This window comes from Elephantulus edwardii, unplaced genomic scaffold, assembly GCF_000299155.1.
Source record: "Elephantulus edwardii isolate Elephantulus edwardi_28Jun2011 unplaced genomic scaffold, EleEdw1.0 scaffold00594, whole genome shotgun sequence".
Taxonomy (NCBI): domain Eukaryota; kingdom Metazoa; phylum Chordata; class Mammalia; order Macroscelidea; family Macroscelididae; genus Elephantulus; species Elephantulus edwardii.
Genome location: NW_006400344.1, coordinates 120,124 through 128,078, shown reverse-complemented (window position 1 = coordinate 128,078; position 7,955 = coordinate 120,124). Strand labels below are relative to the sequence as shown.

Here is a 7,955-nt window from a genome sequence, read left to right as displayed (position 1 = left end):
ATATATTAAAAAATGTATAATGATTTCAATTCTGCTGAGGCTGTAGAGAAAATCTCAGACTTGCTTGTTGATCAAGTGGTTGACATACTAAAGCAATTAGATATGAAATGTAATTGGAATATAACAAGCTCTCGTGTGACTCCAGCCTCATAAAATGCTTCCAAATATACATGGGGTCGGATAAAACATTATGTACACGATTTATGAGGAAATGTGTCCTTGGATGTTCAAGAATGAAGGCAACAAGTATGTTATGTATTTTGTAGAAAAATTGTCTGGAGTACCATATCAAGATCTTGCCCAGGAAAGAGTTAACAGTTGTATTGGGAATAGATCCCTGTTCTTGGGGAGCAAAGTTTGGTACATAGTGTAGACAGTGCTTCTATTTCATTAATAACTTTTTTCTTTATTACAGGATACTGCATCCTCAAGCAAGAAGTAGCAAAAGAGAATATTCAACAGAATGTTGTATCACTTGTTTATTAACAAATTAGGGGGCAATGTGAGGGTTTCTGAAGCCACTATGCCTTGAATGACTGTCAGTGATTAAGTCTGGAGTACGGCTGAGAGAACACTCAGTAGGAAGTCAACTGAAAGCAGCTTCCTGCACAAGTATGCAAACTGGACCAAGAAAACAGGATGCATTCATCAAACCTCCCAAAACCCAGAAGAGCAGCTGTGAAGGCTTTGTTAAAGAGAAACTAATGTCCTTGCGAGCTTGTGGAAAACACAGCTTAATTCGAAGCTACTATCCTTGAGAATGTGCAGAAAAGGAAAAGCTGTTTTGTATGTTTCTTAGATGTATCTATCATTAAAAGCTCTGGTTCTTGGATAGCTAAAGACACCATCATTTCTAGCTACAGAGAAAATATAGATGTATTTTATAGATATAATTACGTGAGGGTCTTTGAGGTTATTCTTTGCTGTGTAGCAAGAAGTCTAGTTATTTTGATAATAATGGAATACTTGTATTCTCTATATATATGGTGAGAAAAACAAACACTCAGGGCCTTGGCTTTTTTACTTTTTGCCCTGTGACTCTTTTTGTCTGTGTGTGTGTGTTTTACTTAGCAGAAGTGTCATCAGGTCCCACTGGAAAATGGCTAAAGAGGCTCATTAAAACAAAACAAAAAAGTCTAGCCAGTTTTTCAGAGATTATTTATTAAAGTGTCTCACCCCCTGCGTCCATGACAGAAGTATGTAAGATGAGGGAGAGAACAGTGTCTGGGCAGGGGGGAAGGATTGCAGATTTAGAGACTGAACCGCGGTGTGTATCACCATAGTTGTTGACATGGTAACTTGCCAGACGTCTGCTTCCAGTTTCTGGTATTCTAGGTACCACACAAAAAAGCCACGCATGTGAGAACACTGGGGAGGGGGAAACCAAACTCCCTGCTGGGGGGGGAAACGACCAGGCCTAATGTGATGAAGACAAAAGTGGCAACAGCCACTGAGGACATCAAAAGTTTGTGAGCAGCTCTGTGTTGTTCTAATCGAATGAAAACAGGGTCACAAGAAATGAGCTCGAGGGCTGGTGCTTGGCCAGGCAGACAGCAAAACGGAGCCATTTCAGCTTCCGATTTCTTACAGAAGGAGGTAGAAGTCACTTACACCTTTCTGAGGATACAGAAAGACAGGAGTTTTGCTCAGACAGGTTCTCTTTGACTACCCAAGGCTCTGTGCGTTCAACATCTTATCTCAAGAACGGATGGGTTTGTCTGATCACTGTGATCCAGGGGTTGTGCTGGGACTCTTGGCTTTCCTGAAAGTCCCGTGTTTGCAAGAATTCCTCTGATATCCTTAGAGACATTCCAGAGCCTTCAGAACGCATCTCAAGAGTGCTCAACCCGTTAAGGAGACATCAGCTTCTTTTGCCCACGAAATGCCCCTCAAAAGAATAATCCACACGTATGCAAATAACAAAAAAAGCACTTTATTCCAGAGTATATCCACACATGGAAACTTTCTCCCTCATCAGGAAGGTGGCGAGGGAAAAAGCCCCCGAGTCCTCCTCCGCAATTGCTTTTAAGGTTTTCCTGGGTTCCACTGTCGGGGTGGGGAGATTGAGATCGTGGTTGGTGGGTCAGCTTTTGACAGGCTGGCTACTTTGCCTGCCTTTACTCTTTTGGTGTCACATAGACAGTAGTTAAAAATCTTTACTTTGCAAGGACAGATAAGACTTTACCCAGGGTGTTCATCTTTGCCTTAAGCTAAGAATTTTTACAGCCCACTTCTGCTATTAATGGGGGTTTAGAAAAAATGGGGTTTATGCTGTCCCCTCAAGCTCAGAATCTCAGAAGAAGGCCTCTGGGGGGAAACCAAGCCCTAATTAGTAACGTTGAGCTTTGGTTCTCACTCTTGCATTTAGAATCTTTTTGCTGTCCAGAGGGAACTCATGGTGGCTGTGAAGCTGAACTCTGTGACACTGATGTGTCAATTGTGAGCATGGTCACCCATGGCGGACAGTGTTGGGTGGAGCTCCCCGATTAAAACAAGCTTGGAAGCAGGAATGCATTCCACTTCCATAATAGCTTGCCTCTGGAAACCCTATGCGCCTGGAGAAACAAACAAATTTAGACTGGTGTCCAGGTCTTTTGTTCATATGAATTGCCTACAACTGGATAGCACTGAACATCTATTTCCCCTAAGCTCTTCCTCATCTAGTCAAAACAGAAAAACAGGTGAGCCTCACAAAATGGGCTGTTCTTAATAGATGCATGGTGTCACCCATTTGAAGAACCAAAGTTGAGAACCACGCTTATTTCCCCATTGTATTGACCTGTGTGCAGGAGAGATGCTTGTCACAAACTCATGACCATATATCCAGAAAAGCTTGCACCTATGCACTGGGGCCTCCAGGGAAGTGAAAGGGGCTGGTCTGGGATTGGAAGGCACAGGTCCAAAGTCCGAGCATGGAAGGGTGGAGGCTGTGAAGTTGCACTCAGGTCCGGAGCCTGTCAACTGCTCGAAGGTCAAGTTAAACGAGAAAAGTTTGTGAGATTTATTTTAGTCTTCAAGGTATCGGAAACCAAGAATCAATGTACTTGGTGAAAAGTTTCCAGAAATTAAAATTTGGTTTTGAATTCTGAGCATAGATTTCTTAGTACTAATTGGTTTCTTCTCTTACATAAGTAAATATTCTACTGTTGTTCACTGCCTTTGAGTAGAGATCACTGCTAGCTTCACTTTGTTAATCCGGGTCATCAAGGGTTTTCATCTCTTTTGCCAATCCTTCCCTGTTCAAGTACGATGTTCCTTTCAAATCTCGAGATCTTAAGGAAATCTGACTTGTTTTCCGCCTCGTTCCTGTTTAAGCATGTGGCTTGCCACATCTTTACACACTGTGTTACTCATGAGAAAAGCACATAACATGCTCTGTTTGGACAAAGGTTAAAGTGTTGAGTGTTGATGCTGTCATGGCCAAAGCCATTCTTAGCTGACCATTCATCACGATTGAAGAAATTGCTATGGAAATGTGACCCTTTTCAATGGAAGCCTCTCTTGGTCTTCAGTCTGGGCGCTATTTCATGAAAAAGATGTGCCTGAAATCTAATAGTACACTATGACATTTTAACCAATGGACACTACAGAGATTTCGTAATTTTGTTCAATGTGTTGGTTTTTTGTGGAGCATGAACAAGGCACTTGTGTTGTTGACCGCGGGTAAAATATTAAAAAATGAGACACAACAGCAAGAAGGAGATAAAACAGAGACTATAAAAACAGGGAAGTTCCACCAGCCATGCCTCTCTGCCTTTATTGAGAATCACGGGAAGTGAATCATCAAGAGAAGTGATTTGTAAATGAAGCTGAGTTTTTCTTTATTGTCAACCCAAAGCTTAGCTCAGGAAGGAAGTCATTCACAAGTATTGACTTTTAACGCTCCCTCATTTGTAGCTGTCTCTTATCTGCAGGAAGTAGCTCCTTTGCTGTGACTGGTCACAAGAGGAATTTCAGCTTTTATTTTGTGTTTCCTTCCCTTCCCGATCAAGCTTATCACACGGTTTATCATATAATATTTGGCTTCCCACAATGCTGGACAAATTCCCTGGACCCGCTTTGCTGTGAGAGTCAAGTCCATAATGCAAAGTGGAATACTTCCATGCTCACCAAGTATCACCCAGAAAGAGACAGGAGATAAAAGTCCCCTTTGTAAGGACACACAACAAAAGAAAAGCCATGAATAACCTAAAACCTCTTGCACAAATGAGATATCTTTTTTATTTGCATAGAAATAGTCCAAATGCAAACTTTTTCAAAAGGCATTTTCCCCTGTCAATAATCCCTCAAGCTTTCCTGGTAAGAGTCAATGACGTTGTCACTTAGAAAACTGTGAACATGGATCTGGGGAAACAATAGTTGCAAAATCCCACATACACAAAATAAAAAAACATCCAACAACCTCCCTCCCCCCCAAAAAAAAAAATCCCACCAAAAACCTCAGAGGATCCTTTTAACACAGTGCTGCCAAATCGATCCAGCTTCAAGCATGAATTCCCAGAGATCTCTGCAAATTTCTTGCTCTCTCTTCAATAGAGAATGGCGGTTCACCGAGGGGACGTGACCAGGTTTTTTTATTCATCTTCTAGGGTGTGACGCCTCAGGTGCCCGTTGAGGGCAGAAGACTGACGGAACATACTCCTACATTCCTTATATTCATGCAGCCTTTCTCTAGGGTGAGCATAAACAGAGCCAGTCATGAGGGAGGCACAGAGACACCGTGTCCTCCACTGCTGACATTCATGAGAGGTCTGTGCTGTGTGAATCCACGCATTACCTGATGCCAACAGACTGGGGAAAGGGTGCCCCACACTCTTTATATTTACATGGTCTCTCTTAGGTGAACTCGTCACAGATAATTCAAGGACCAGAGTCACAAAAGTTTTCTATCCTTTACTTTTCTAAAGTCTCTCTCCTGCATGCATGCTAACAAGGTGACCAAATTGTGAAAAGGCGTTCCCACACTTTTTACGTGTATTTAGGTCTGTTGCCTGTGTGAATGTTTGCATGTTTAGTTAGTCTGGCTGTGGTTATGTGCTGTCGAGTCGCTTGCGACTCATAGCGACCCTCTGTACAGCAGCCCTTAAACCCTGCTCTGTCCTGGGCCAATCACACTGCCTCTCTGTCACAGGCAGGTAGCAGATTCACTGAAGGTTTGACTGCACTCCTTTCACAGATAACATTTCTCTCCTGTCTGAATGCTTCTATGCTCGCTGAGTTTGCCAAAATAGCAGATATGTTTTCCAACTCCCTTCCTCTCTGAAGGTCAGTCTTGTATGAGTTTTGCTGAGCGCACCGATGTCATCTACATGCATGCATGTTTCTCCACATTCCTTTCGTGCAACAGGTCTGTCACCTTTGTGAATTCTTCCATGAAGACTTGGATAATCAGAGCAAGACAAAGATTTCTCATTGTCCTTGGCTTCCTAAGGTCTCTCTCCTGTGTGAATTCTTCTATGTAATATGCGGGTAGCTGATTCTCTGCATGCTTTCCCAATCCTTGCCTTCGTAGGGTCTCTGTCCGGCATGAATTTTTGTATGTGCCATGAGAGTACTTGGCTGAGCAAAGGTCTTCCCGCACTGCGGACACTCACAGGGTCTCTGTCCCGTGTGAATTCTCTTATGTGTCCGCAGGGTGGCCGCGTCACGGAAGCTCTCTCCGCATTCCTTGCATCTGCAAGACCTGTCTCGGGTGTGCGTTCTTCCGTGGACCAGGAGACTACTTGATTGTGTGAAGGTTTTCCCACACTGCTTGCACTGGTAAGGCCTCTCTCCGGTGTGAATTCTCTTATGCGTGACAAGGGTGGTGGAGTCGTTGAAGGTTTTGCCACAGTGCTGGCATGCGTAGGGCCTCTCGCCGGTGTGTCGCCTGCCGTGTTTAAGCAGGTGACTTAACTGCGTGAAGGTTTTCCCGCACTCCTTGCACTGGTGAGGCTTCTCCCCGGTGTGGATCTTCCTGTGGTTGTTGAAGTTTCCGAGCTGTGAGAAGGCCTTCCCACATTCCTTGCACTGATAAGGTTTCTCCCCGGTGTGAACACGGACGTGGGCCGTGAGGTCGTAGGACCGCAGGAAGGTTTTCCCACAGGCCTGGCACGCGTGAGCGCGCTCTCCCGTGTGGATGATGCCATGTCGCCGGAAGGTGCCCGTGTCGTAGAAGACCTTCCCACACTCCGGGCACGCGTAGGTCTTCTCTCCCGTGTGGGTGCGTCTGTGCACGTTGAAATGTCCCACCTGGGAGAAGGTTTTCCCGCACTCCTGGCACTCGTAAGGCCTCTCTCCCGTGTGGATACGTCCGTGGGCCATGAGGTCGCAGGAGCGCAGGAAGGTCTTGCCACACTGCATGCACTCGTACGGTCTCTCTCCCGTGTGGACGGTTCGGTGTCGACGCAGGTTCTCCACGTCGTAAAAGCCTTTCCCGCACTCTTCACATCTGTAGGGCCGCTCACCCGTGTGCGTGCTCCGATGGACATGCAGGTGGCCCACCTGCGAAAAGCTCTTTCCGCAGTCCTGATGTGCGTGAGATCTCTCTCCGGTGTGAGCACATCCGTGGAATAGGCAGGTCTGCGGGTCTCTGAAGCTTTTCCCACAGGTGGGACACTTGTAAGGTGGTCTCTCTCCCGTCTGAGGTCTCCCGTGCACACTGAGCTGACACGACGATGGCAGAAAGGTTTTCACACGTTCCTTACCTTCGTCGGGTTTCTCTCCTGTGTCAATTCCTGCAGCTACAATCAGATTATGGGGCTGAGACAACGTCTCCCCACACTGGACCGTGTGAACTCTGGAATGTGCGATGAGATTAGCCGACTGCGTGAAGCTTTTCCCACACTGATCACATTCGAAAGGTTTCTCTCCGGTGTGGATTCTGGTATGCACAGTGAGATTGCTCAGCCAGGAGAACATTCGCCCACACTCGTGACACTCGTAAGGTCTCTTTCCTGTGTGGATTCTTCCATGGGCGATGACCTGCCCGGCGTAGGAAAAGGTCTGTCCACACTCTTGACATGTGTAAGGCCGCTCTCGGGTGGGAAGTCTCCCCTGTTTAAGAAGAGGGCCGATGTCAGGGGAGCTTTTCCCACTCTCCGTGCATGTGGAAGGTCTCTGAGCTGTGGGAATGCCTCTGCGTTCAGGGAGGTCACCTGGCGGCAGGAAGGCGGTCTCCGTGTCCCCACGTTCATCAGGTCTCTGTGCTGAGCGACTTGTTGCGTGTGCAGAGAGATGAGCAAGGAGAGGAAAGGTTTTCTCCCACGGTTTATATTCGAAAGGTTTCTCACGTGTGGGCGTTCTTGCATGTTTCATAAGGAGTGAGAAAGAACGGAAGGCTTTTCTACACACCGGACGTTGTCGCTCTACTCTGGGAAGTCTTTCATCTACTGTGTGGTGGGCTACACCTGTAAGGGGTGAGGCATAAGAAACTACTTTCCCATCTTCTGTCGATGCACAAAGCTGATGGGGAAAATGAGATGCTTTACGGAACACTAAAGGGAACGGATTGATGTAGGTTTCAGAGCTTTCTGTCTGTTCGTGCTCATCCACCACATGGATCCAAAAGAATGAGAAGGTGGAGAAAAGCTGCCCACAGGTGTGACATGTGTAGCGGCTCTCACCAATGGGAGTCCTCAGCAGATTCACCTCCAGACGACTGTTTGAGAAGCAGGAAAGATCTGCACTTTGGATGACAGTTTTCTCCAGATGGTTGTTTTCAGTGCCTTCACATGGATCCTTTCCTAGAGGTGTTCTGTTCAAAACAGATAACACGCACTGGTGAATAAGACATGGCTCCCCATGACAGACCACAATTAAGCCATGCGTTGTTTTTCCCTCAAGGAGGCTGACGTTTTGTAATCGAGCCAAAATCCTGTTCCTGGAATTGATTTCATACATTGTGAGACTTTGACGGCTGTGTCCTAGCCACTGTATTTCCTACAGGGTTTTGTTTTTCATCCAAATGATACTCA

General features: G+C 45.9%; 1 pseudogene; it reads right to left on the bottom strand.

Annotated features, from left to right (window-relative positions):
• Nucleotides 1–5,426: 5,426 nt before the first annotated feature.
• On the bottom strand, nt 5,427–7,175 carry LOC102869591 (annotated as a pseudogene).
• Nucleotides 7,176–7,955: the final 780 nt, after the last annotated feature.